The 12991-nt window shown below is 36.1% G+C and overlaps 1 protein-coding gene across 3 annotated transcripts in view; it reads right to left on the bottom strand.

The window, feature by feature from the left end:
- The window catches only part of Fgf13 (fibroblast growth factor 13), a 609985-nt gene that overhangs the window by 217860 nt on the left and 379134 nt on the right, over positions 1 to 12991 (bottom strand). The gene's annotated exons all lie outside the window — the stretch shown is intronic.

The following is a 12991-nucleotide window of genomic DNA, read 5'->3' on the forward strand; positions in this document are numbered from 1 at the left end:
GTAACAGGCTACAGATACAGCCTATAGAACAAGAGAAAATTTTGGAAGCTATGTATCTGACGAAGGATACCTATTCAAAATATATAAGGAACTCAAAGAACTCTACATGGAGAAAACAAATAATATTATTAAGAAATAGGGATAGGATCTAAATAGGCAGGCCTTTCTCAAAAGAAAGCCTGTAAATGGCTAATGGATTAATAAAAAATTCTCAGCATCACAATTGTTATGGAGATATTAATTAAATGATATTTAATAAGCTATAATCTCACACCTGTTATAATAACTATTTTTAACAATCAAAAGTAGAAAGTACTGATAAAGCATCACACCCTGAGGGGTGGGGCAGCCATACCAAGCCACAGAGGAAGACAATACAGCCAGTCCTAATGACACCTGATAGGCTAGGGCCAGATGGAAGTCCCTATCAGTGGACTTGGGGAGAGGGCATGGGAGGAGAAGAGGGAGAGAAAGTGTGATTGGGAGGAGATGAAGGAGGAAGGTACACTGGGATGCAAAGTGAATAAAGTGTAATAAATAAAAAAAAATTAAAGGAAAAAAGTCTTTATGAAGAATTAAAAAAAAAAGATGTAGAGAAAAAGAAGCCTTGTCATGAGGTGAAGCAGACTTAGAGTAGGGATCCCTTAAAGCAACAATTCAAAAACAACAGTTCAGAAATGTTTTTTGGCTCTCTGGCAAGAAATGCCAGAAGAGAGTTCCAGTTCTTTATCTTCTCCTAAATACTCTAGCCTGAAGGCTATTTGTGAGGGTGGGACAGAATCTCCACTTCAGATGATAATCCCTTCTGATGAATGACTGTAGTTAGATGAATTTATATTCAGGGAAAAGTTGAAGTATATCACTTCACCAATTTTAGCCCATCTCTTAAATAAATTGAGAGTTACCTCTTCAGAGGAAGGGATACAGTAGTTTTAAAGACACACCAAGGGAAAGCTATTTCCTTTGGGTCAAGATAATGAACTCTCGGGCTGTGGTGTGCCAAACATTTCAAACTATGCAATACTTAAGAGTTAACTATGCAATACTTAAGAGCAAACACATGGCTAAGGAATCATCTTTCAGGAAGACAGATTCACATAATGTCATGTTAAAGAGATGGGAGTTATATTTATCTTTTTTATTTTTTTATGTTTTTATTTATTACAATTTATTTGCTTTTTATCCCAGCTGTAGCCCCCTCCCTTGTCTCCTTCCAGTCCCACCCTCCCTCCCTCTTCTCTTCCTGTGAGCCTGCCCTAGTCCACTGATAGGGGAGGTCCTCCTCCTCTTCTGTATAACCCTAGCCTATCAGATCTCATCAGGACTGGAGTGAATATTTATCCTTTTAGTGAGAATTTTATGGAATTCCTTCTCAGAATTCCATAGTTCTGTGCTGCATTACAGAGTCATTTTGAGGTTCTGTTATGTCTGTCCATGCCTCAGAAAGACTTTTTTTTTTCATTTCCTTTTGTTTTTCCTTTTTGTGGTTAGCGAAAGCATAAGTTTGCTCTGTTTAGTGCTTTGAGGTTTTTTTCTCTTTTCCTTCCTGCCACCTTCCTGCCATGTGGCTGACCTCCATACCAGCTTAACTCAAATGGCATGATTATTTCTCTTCTTCATCTTCTTTCTCTTTGTAGTTACCAATATTTAGAGTTTGCTTACCCTGGGCTTTTTTACTTTTAACTGTAGTAAAAACCATCCTCAATATTTAAATAAGTGAAAAAGAATGTAAATTAGTGCAACCATTCTGGAAAACTGTTTAGAGGCTCCTCAAAATAAACTAACAGCATTATATATGATTCATCAATCTACTTCTTGGTATTTACCTGAGTGAATCAAAATCAGCATATCAAAGAGCTACTTGCTCTTTAGGTTTGAATATTAAGCACAGGCTGATGAGTCCTTATATATGAATCACCACCCTTCAACTCATTCCTGAGAAATTTGAGAATTATATCATATGATATCTGACTCACAAAAAAGCAGCTCAGTAAGTATTCCATAAACACACGAATTAAGACATGAATCAATGAATGAATGAATGCTAAAGAATGGATATGTGGGGTACGAATGAGATAAACATGGACCACACTCAGAACAGTTTTGTTACCCTGGTTTTCCTACTGAGTAACAATATAAATATATGGTATTGTTTTAGCTGCCATGTTTTAGACTGATTTAAAATGCAACACAATTTAGCTAACAGACTAACTCCAAGTTGTGCCTTTTTGTCAGACTTAAATTCCTTTAGGGCAGATTTAGTATTTCTCTTGTCATACTGTATCTAGTACACAGTATAATGCCTCACTTTGCAAAACACTCAATAAATATCTATTGGCAAATACATCCATTCTGTTAATGGTGATTAGAAACACTCAGTCACTTGCTGCCTGGAATTAGGGCAAATGTCCCATTGAACTCAAAATATCCAAATTTGTTAGATGAATAAGTTGTTTGTAATGATGAATATTTATTGAGTGCTTATTTTTGCCAGACATTATGTATGCTTGTTGTATCTCTTCAGTACAGCTATACTGACAGGGAGAAAATAAAGGCTGCATGTTTATATAGTCCTTATAGAGGAGGAGGCTGCCTAACATTCCCATAGCTGTTTCCAAAGACAAGCTATGGTACAGAAAAGGGTTCTCAAACTATTCGCATTCATTAGGGACTTTTCTCCTTCTTCAGCAAATATTCTGACTATATTTAACCAATTACCCACTAAGTGAACAGCTAACCATGCATGCCAATTAGAGATTTACTGAATCAATGCACGCATCTTCTAACATGGATCCAAAATATTACCTTCTTAGAGAAAAATCAAGTGAGTATGGGGGAAATAATTTCTGAAGAAGGAACAAGAAAGCAAAGATTTTGGCTGCCAGTTTCTATAATCCTCCTTTTTTGAAATATTTTTTGTTCCATTCTTGTTACACGAAAAGAGCCAGAGTTTATTTGCAGCCTGAGGCAGCCTGCTAGACAAATGTCCTCACTGTATGAATGGCTTTTTTGAACCCACATTATCCCATTGAGGGCTATGATTAGTCTGAGCTTTGATGGGCTGGATGTATCCCAGAAAAGACTCCAGTAGAACAACCATGTGAGCTCTACTGCTATGTTGTGTTTTCCTTTAATGAGCTATTTTTTTCACAGTTTATTCATTGTATATCTTGATTGAAGCCCTCTACCTCAAATCCTCCCAGTCCCAACCTCCATCCCTCTTTCCCACATCTTCTCCTCCTAGTGCACTGAAAGAGGGAGTTCTCCTCCTCTGCCATCTTCCCATAGCTTAACAGGTCTCATGAGGACTGCCTGGATCCTCTTCCTCTGTAGCTTGGCAAGGACACAGGTAATGAATTATTTTAAATAGTGATACATACTCACTTGTGAATATTTGTGTATGTATAGATTCAAACCACCCTGAATGGTATCCAATGACCACAGAGTATAACATTTTTCTTGTGTGTGTGTGTATGTGGGGGGGGGGGAGTGCATGTATTTGAATCAATTGTGTCATCACAGAAACAATGACAAGTCTCTAGCAGAGTTTGTTCAAGCCATCTTCTGCCTGTAGAGACTTTCAGTGAAGGGTTTGTTCCTAATCCAGAGAATGATGCTCATACTCATATAAGATAGAGACTAGGGAAGAAGAAAAATTGTGAGAGAGAGATAAAGAGAGCAAAAGAAATAGAATAACTCTAATGTGCATGTGTTCATCACCCCAGTCTCCTTGTCCTGATGGCTAGATTAAACATAAACGATAGTGCTCCTCTCACTGCACACAATTTTTTTAATATATGGTTTGCATAAAACTCTAGACTCCTAGATCAAGAATTAAACATGTGAGCTCTCAGTACGAGTGTCAAAAGCTGGAAATACAGGGCTTTTTTTTGTGCATTCCTTCTGAGAAACACAACAATTGAATAGTGAGGAGGCCCACAGATTAATCAAAAGGCCTATAATAAAGACCTGGTGTTTTCATGATTAGCTGCAGCCAGCAGGCATTTTTACAGAGAGCAAAGATTAAGCCATGCAATACAACTCAAGGGGAGGGTTTGCAAAAGCCCCTGTTTCTTGTGTATAATAATATTCAATGTAGAGAATACCTAAAACAAATCCTCCATTGAGTTAATTAAGTCAGTAATCTGTTCAGAGATTCTGGATAGTTCTATAGCCTTCCTGTGAACACTTAGTCTTTCTATCAGTGGATAAGATACTCCTTATATTTGTTCTCTTGTCCTGAGATTGAAAAGAGGAGGGAAAGTATCAGAGGAACTGAAGTTTTACAGTGCAGGGGAAAAGATTAGATGTGGAAGTCATGTACACTTGAGTTCACATCCCCATTAGGACACTGACTAGCTGTGGAACTATGTAAACAAGTTGTTTCACATATCTACACTTCAGCCTCCATATCATGCCCTCCAAGACTAATGATGCTTATCTTTTGGGTGATTGCAAAGATTAGCAAAATAAACCTGAAGTGACTGGCAGAGAAAAGATAGGTGACCATGTTGTAATTGGTGATTAATATTTACTATTGATTTATCTTCTGGTAATGCTGCTGTTAATCCTAAGCAGCTGTATAACTAAATGCCACTTACAACATGACCATCTACCCAAAGAATAACATAGATCATCCTGCCAAGGACACATCAAAGTAATATCTTGTTCTTTCTTCATGTTTCAGGAAAGAAATGGATCATTGTGTATAATTCTCGTCCTTGTGAAAGTCATAAGAACTACTAAATAGACAGAGATATAAGCAGTTTGGAAGGACTTAAGTACTTCTCACTGTTTCATCACAACAAGATTTAGGTCATCAGATGATATTGAATGAAACATGACTTTTGAGGGAGAATGCCCACTGATCTAAGGTGATCACCAAGTGGCCAGTACCTGAGCAGCTTACTCCAGCATAGTGACTAAACACCAACTTAGAACACAGGAGAATGGAAAGCACATTGGCTATGTCAAGCCTGGAAATTTTCTGAGAATATATATCTTAAAATAGCTAAGTCTCATAAACAGATATCTGCTAACACCTGGGTAGAAGTGGACATGTGACTTTCATGTGCCGAGGTGAGTGTGGATTTTGGCTGTGAGGCAAGACAAGGGTAAGTACTGATAAAACAGAGAATGTAAGGTCTCTTGTTCAACATTTCCCCCAGGCATTATTCAAGCTGCTTATTCATGAGCACACTGAGAAATGCTGTAGAGTACAACAAATGAATACCTGAATGCATTTCATATAAGAATACTCAGAATGACTTATAAACAGGGATGAAAACTGGAAGCAATTAAAGCCTCCCAATCACATCAGAATCAGTTTTTCAAATACATGCTGCTGCTGTGATCATTTTAAGCCACAGTAGCTGATTATGACTATGTGATAAGAAGGCAATGTCTCAATGCTGACAACCTCTGGAACCCTTCAGGAACTGACATCTGGGATCAAAAGTAGCTTGAGTAAAATTTCATTTACCTTTTTGTTGCAGGGCACTAGTAAAGCAGTAAAGAAGCTGCCGTACTTTTACAACAGCTCAAAACATCCTTTGTTCCTTTTCCATCTTCTACTTTAAGTACATTCATTTACACATGTGTCAGGAGAAAGCTCTTTTGCCCAATATAGAAGCTCCAATTCACTTTGAGGCAAGAGCAAGTGCTACAGCAGTTTCTTGTAAGAAAGAATGTTGGTCACAAGGTGGCAGATTACCACACTCCAATGGAAAAACCTAGTTCATTTCATAAAAGCACATGATGATGGAGCAAAGAGGTAAGAAAACTTTTAAAGAATGTGTACGTGTGTGTGTGTGTGTGTGCATACACTAAGGTGAACACACCCATGTGTGCATTGAAGACTGTGGCTATCTGCCATGCCTCCAACTTCTAAACATCAAAATAAGTACTGCCTGTCCAAAAGTGACCTCTTATCACAGGCCACCTCCTGAAGAGGCCAATGCAATTGTCGTGATAAAATTTCTGAATTGACACCTGTCACCAAACACCAAGCCTTCTGCCAAGGTGATATTTTTTTTCCTAATGCACTGATTCCAGCTCTGTGAGCACATTAGTTACTTTGGGAGTCATCTTCTAAAGGACTTAAAGCAGGAGAGTTCCTACTGCTGATTAGTTGGTTTTGGTCTGATGCTAAGCTCAATCACAAGCATCAGTATTATTTAAAAGGTCCTTAGGTGACTCCACTGTGAAGATAAAGTTAAGGATTGCTTTCCTAAGACTGTCATTACACAGAAGCATTCCTCACTTCTGGGCCTGGCCTGCGAACTATGATCCTGAACATTATTTCTTTAGTTCAGTTGATTGTCTTTTCAATAGCAAGACAGAAATATTTCCTTGACTAAGGGATTAGTACGTTGTTTCTCTTCGAGCACAAACTAGTCATACGCTAGAAACAATTTCATTCTCAGCACTGATGCACATACAGCACTTGGAGTTGTGTCTTGTAGGTGGGTGCCTCAGATGAAGGGATTAGCAGCCATTTTTTTCAAATGTGTTTTTTATCAAAGACTTGCTCTGATAGTAGTGTTCCTAGTAGAGCCAACAGAACTTTTCCCAGGGTACGTTTTTGTAGGATGTTAGTAGAGGTCAGGAGTAAGACAGTTGTAGTAGCTACAAGATGACATTGAATGTAGAATTAGTAAGGCAGTTTCATAATCTGCAACATTTCTCAATACTTTTAATGTAGATATACACATTTTAACTCTCTAGGAGTGGTATGTAATTCCTAAAACATTTCACTGTAGAATTCATATTTATGACATGATCAGTGGTTTAAGAGACATAACTGGAAGCATTGATCTATCAACAAAACAAGCATGTGTGTCATCTAAAATAAAACACAGAAGTTTTGTATTATGGATCAGTGGTAGTTAGTTGTCATCATGCTTGTGGCTGTGAATACCATGCCCCAGCACTGCAAGTAACCAAAGACAGGGTAGGCATTAAATCACAGGCAGTAACTCATTCTAGCAAAACTTCTTCAGTAAAGGAAAATTTCCACACATTATAGTTGACCTTAACCAGGGACATCAGCAAAATTCACCCAAGTGATGCTTTTATGCATATGGGAGATTCGGGGCCCCAACCGCCAGAAAAGGACACATTTTCCTCAGTGGCTTACCAATTGGCTGTGAAAAAAAGGAAAGGAGTTACTGAGATAACACAGCTACAGACACTGTTGGCAACATGCTTCATAATATTGAGAACATCAATATGATCGGATTTTTTAATATTTTTATATATGACACTTTGTCTTTGACTTTTTGTAGTCAAAATCACTGCCATACACCATCATTCACTCAGTGGAATTTCAGAAAACTTTACCATAATAGAGTGTCATATTAAACATAAGTACATGAAATGAATTATTAGTGTTCAATTTATCCAGCAGAAATCTCTAAACCTAGTATTAACTAAGAAAAGCCTTAACAAGGGAAAGCACTGCTACTACCATGGAAATGCACAAACTTCAACTTTGTAGTAGGTCTGTTACTTAGAAAGTGAATCATATTTTCAAAGAAAGAATGATTACCGGTTTCTAATATCCAAGCCTACCTGGAGATGTAATTCGGATGCATACATTCAAAAAAAGAATAACAAATGCCCATTGTATGCTGAAATTGAATTATTGGCTGCTAAGTATTCTTCCTTGATTAGCTCATGAGTTTTCCAGAGAGTAAAAGTTGGGCTCAAAATATGATTTAATTTAATATAAGGTGAAGTAACAGGAAAGAAGAATGATTGTGTTTCAGGCTCCATATACTGCTTCCTGAGGTTTTTAGAAAACAAGTTGTCTTCTAGGAAATAATTGATGCAACTAAAAGAAACACATCTGGATACATCATGGGGAAAGGATATGGTTTACTTATTGCTGATCAGCAAGGCCTTCACATTTCTGGCTTTTGTACTGACCAGTATTTTTATCATTCTTGAAAAACAGCAATTAAGCTGCCACTTGCTTCAATGAGTATAAAAAATTTTCTGGTGTCCTTTAGTTATTCTTGAGGTCACAAAGCAAAAACAGGGTGACCGAAGTCACCCTGTTTTTTTATTTGCTCTGCAATAAAAAAATTAAGCATAAAATCTTTATATTTCCATCATCATTTTAGCGCACAGCCTCAGTTTTTAATAGAATATAAATTTATTTTCAATTGTCATCCTCAGTGGGACACACAGATACATCTTTTCTAAAAGACCTTTTTCAGGTATTCAGTATCAGAGGTGGTTACTCAACTGTAACTTAGCAACAAGGGGATTTAATAAGATTTAATAACAATAGTTTAGTTTTATCATACTGTTTAGTAATTCAAATCAATGCTGAACTTGTTTTCCTAAAGGACATTGGTATTAAAATGAAAAAGTCACAACACTAGTAAATACTTTTTTTATTCACCTACAGTTTTCTTCTCTTAATAGCTAGGCAAGACAGATATTCATGGTGTCATGCACTTGCTATGAGGTAAAGAAACCAAGGCAAGAGACAGAATAGCATCATTGTTGTAGTTACATTGTAGTTACATTCCACAACCTCTTAAGCACTTAGCATAAAATTCTGCTTTTTCTTTCTTCGTGAAAGTTTTGGCATATTATCACCAAGTTCTAGGACATGTTTTATTCCCCAAAGTTTACTTGTTGGAAAGAAAAGTGTAGAGATGACCCAAGAGATAAGAATGTGACCCACATTCACACAAGGACACAAAGAAACATACAGATCAGAATCCAAATGTCTGATTACAAGATGCTGATATCACTGAGATTGATACCATTTTTATATCATATTAATACCTCCAAAGTTGTTGTTATAATAAAAAATTTCACTGGTAAAACCAAAACACTGGAAATCCACAATTTCTTTGTCTCTCTAAATCTTTAACACTATGTATTTGCAAGCTTGGCTGTGACTCTCTCATTTTTTTTTAACCATCTTCAAACATTAAGAGAAGCCCAATGAGTAGCATTTAGGAAATAAAAGCTATGCTGAAAATAGATTGGCTTCCAGAGTTGCACTCAATCAGTAGTTTTGTTTTGGCACACATGGCATAGAAAGAGAAAGTGAATAAAGAAACAAAGCTATGAAGATTATACTTTCTCTTGCCAAACTGCTCCTGGAACCACAAGAAAAATATGTTGGTAATGATCTCCACTCTCCATGCAGCTTTCTTCTAACAAAGAACATTGCTGGTATTGGGCCAAATTAGACTCTCAGATATTCATATGTTCTTCTACAGCCAAATTCCAGTGCACTCATAAGTGCTAGCATATATCATAAGTGGATTATATAGAAATAATCACATCATAGAGACTCAAAAGTATTTGGAACAGATTTAAAATTTTGTTTTGAAATTAGCTATTCATTAATAGAAGCCTACTTGTAGCAAAATATAATTGGCTTTAGTGTATCAAAAAATACCATCAACAAAACAGTGAGATATTTCTAAGAACTTTTTTCATGTTCTGAAGGCATTGAACATAATCCAAAAAAGTCTTTGAAAGACAGATGACTTTGAAAATATTAACTGTGCTATTCATATAAAATTTTAAGTGGTATAAACTGTAGAAATAGCCTGCTCTTTCATAAACATTGACAGCCAAAAGAAGCACCAAAATTTTACAAAAGAAAATCACTATATATATATATGTTGATTTTACCAATTCATTGACAGGAACCTACCACAGACAGTCTCTGAAAACCTGCTGACCATGGTATCAAAGCAGAAGCTAAGACTGACTCATAGCCAAACTTTGGACAGAATGAGAAAAAAAGACCTGGAAGGGAAAGAAGCTCCAAAAGGAGACTAACAGAGCCAAGGAAAAAAACTGAGCCCCGGGGGTCCTGCAGAGACTGATACCTCAACCAAGGATAATGAATGGAGAGGACCCCAGGTCAGATGTAGCCCATAGATTCATTTTCCAAGTGGATTCCCTAACAAGGGGAACAGAGGCTTTCTCTGGCATGAACTCAGTGACAGACTCTCTGATCACCTCCCTGTGGTGGGTTACAGCCTTCCCAGGCCACAGAGGAAGACAATGCAATCAGTCCTGATGAGACCTGATAGGGTAGGGTCAAATAGAAGGGGAGGAAGACCTCCCCTATCAGTGGACTAGTGGAGGGGTATAGGGGGAGAAAAGGGAGGGTGAGATTGGGAGGAGATGAGGGAGGGGGACACAGCCTGCATACAAATAGAATACACTGTAATAAATGATAATAATAAAAATATTTACAAAATGGAAAAGAGTAGCTATTACAAAATATATACAGATATTTTGCTATCATTCAAATTTTTAGTTTCTTTCAAATCTTAGTGATTTTTTCTCATTATTTCAACATCATCCAAACATCCAAACAATGGACATATTGACCATTGTTTTTTATTCTTGCTATGAAATTGTAGGAATCCACATTTAATGCCAATTAAAGTCTGATACTAGAACACAGTAACCATGAAACAGAATACATCACGATAAATCACATGATAAGAAAATGTTTTCATGTAGCCACACACTTTAACTCTAATACCTATTTTAAATATGGAAGCTTTTTTTTTCTACTAAATAAAGCAAAATGCTAAAACTTTGACACAGAGGCAGACACTATACCTTATAGCATTGAAAAAGCAGTCTTACAAAAATCTTCCAGGTTGCCAAATTGGCCATTGAACCCTTTCAAATCAACAGATACTTCACCTCCTGGAAACGGCAAGCTCCCATTTCCTACATGAAAGCAAGCATGTTATTCCAAGGTCTGTTGTCAACACGTTTGGTTTGCCGCCATATTAGATACGTGGGATGCTATGAATCGAGACAGGAATAAAGTGATTGCATTCACTGGTCTATGTTTACCAATAGCACAGGAATCGTCTTTGAAAGGGTAAAGTATGATTGTAAGTAGTAGCAAAATGTCTCCAAAGACAGTCTCTGATGAATCTAATACTATTGATCAGTGATTATTAGAAAAAAGAAAAAGTTAGTTTTGCTATGTCAAAGTATCTTCCAGGAGGATAATCAATCATCTGAAAGAAGACAATGTATATCTTAAAGACATTACAGGTGAGAAGATTATAGTAACATTCAACAACTACTAAATTTATGGGTTTGAAATGATAAGTTGAAAATTATTCTTCCTTTGTAGAGAGTCTAGTGGATGTCCATTTTCTAATAATCCATACCTGAAAACAAAAATGACAGTGTTCACAATGCCTTACAGATGGTGCTTGAAAATGAACAGTTTCTCTCAATGTATAAGTAACAAAAGGGGTCTTATGTTTATCCAATGCTTTATTTAATTTAAAATAATGTCAGGAATATTTAGAATTTCTAGCCAATTGCTTAAGTGAACTTAACAAGCAAATTCTGTTTTTTAAAGGTAATGTTTTCTTTATTTATAACAAACTCCATACAGTAAGAGCAGGTATGAATGAAATAAGGAAAGCCATATATAAAAGTTATATTCAAAATGTTTAGCTCATTTGTATTTGGCAACCTTGAAGAAAATACTATCTGTCCAATCTAGGTAGGCCTAAAATTTCGTACCTAAAAAAATTCTCTATCATATTTTGTACTTATCAACTTAAAAAAAAACATCTTTCTAGACCTTACAACATTTTCTAAAATCCTAAACAATGTTGTTAAACAACATTTTTATTACCTAAACCAGAATATTAGGTCTGTTTATTAGTATAGAAATATCAGTGTATATACAGATATTCAGTGCGAGAGAAAAGAAAGCAGAACATACTAAAATGCATTGTATATAATAAAATAACAATCATTAATTAAAATTTGTGTTTCAATAAAGATAAAATCAGTTAATTTCTTCTCAGCTAAAGCACCATGAGGTGAAGTTTATCTACTGGAAAGGGTCATCATTTATACCTGCAGGTGCCTAGTTATTGACATGAGGAATCTCGACCAAAGTAGATGGTTCAGATTAGCAAAAGTATTACTAGAAAATAAATGCAAATGTTTTATTCATTGTCAAAATAGACCTTAACGTAGATAGATAGATAGATAGATAGATAGATAGATAGATAGATAGATAGATAGATACTTCCTTTTTCTTGCTTATGAACCTTAAATTCTGTCTGGAAGAAAGAGAAAGTGACATTTTGAGGTATAACATTTTACTTTCAAAACTATGAAGTGGAGCTCATTGTGAATATTTCCCTTACATACCAAACTTTAAACAAAACCAGATGTCATCATTTTCCACATCAGAAGTATGGCTATAATGAGAATTCTTATGAAGTTTCAAAAGAGCAACTTGATAAAGGAGCAAAATCAGTTATAGAATATATTAAAACATTATGCAAAAAGTATATTCCAACTGTGATTGTATAGATGACTGTTGTCACATCCAATGCTGTACACTGGAAAGATCCACCAATCATGAATGACCAGAAGATAATTTCTTACTGTAAAAGAGACTATCACATGCATTACAATATGCAAAGTTCAATTTGGAAGTTAAAATGCACATTAACAACAATAAAATTACCATAATGTGAAAATCATCCTGTTTGATACATGCAAAAAATGTTGGAAAGGGGATAAATAGCTTTTCTGGCCAGAAGAGTTAGGTCAAAGAGAGATATGTGACATGGACTGAAATGAACACTGTGACAATCTGAGTTTAAGGAAGCAGCAAGTTGAGTTCTCCAAACCTGTATTGAGCTGGAAAAAAAAAACATAAAAACTCCTCATGATTTCCTTGAGACATGCATTTCACTGAGGCAAAGTGCAAGTGGACGTGCATTATATGGGAAGTCTGGGACTGTTTCAGCAAACTAAGTTGGTCATAGGCATTCTTCCAAAGCAATGCAGAAGCTTTATGGAGTGGAGAAGAGATAGAAAAGTTGAAACCATCTTCTCATTATTTTCTTTTAGAAGTGTCATTCCTCAGCTGACTGCTGCTTCAGGAATGCAAAGTGATGGGAACAGATTTGGGCAGGTGTTGGCTACAGGAGCAAGCAACTTT

This window comes from Meriones unguiculatus, chromosome X (genome assembly GCF_030254825.1).
Source record: "Meriones unguiculatus strain TT.TT164.6M chromosome X, Bangor_MerUng_6.1, whole genome shotgun sequence".
In the NCBI taxonomy this organism is placed as follows: Eukaryota; Metazoa; Chordata; class Mammalia; order Rodentia; family Muridae; genus Meriones; species Meriones unguiculatus.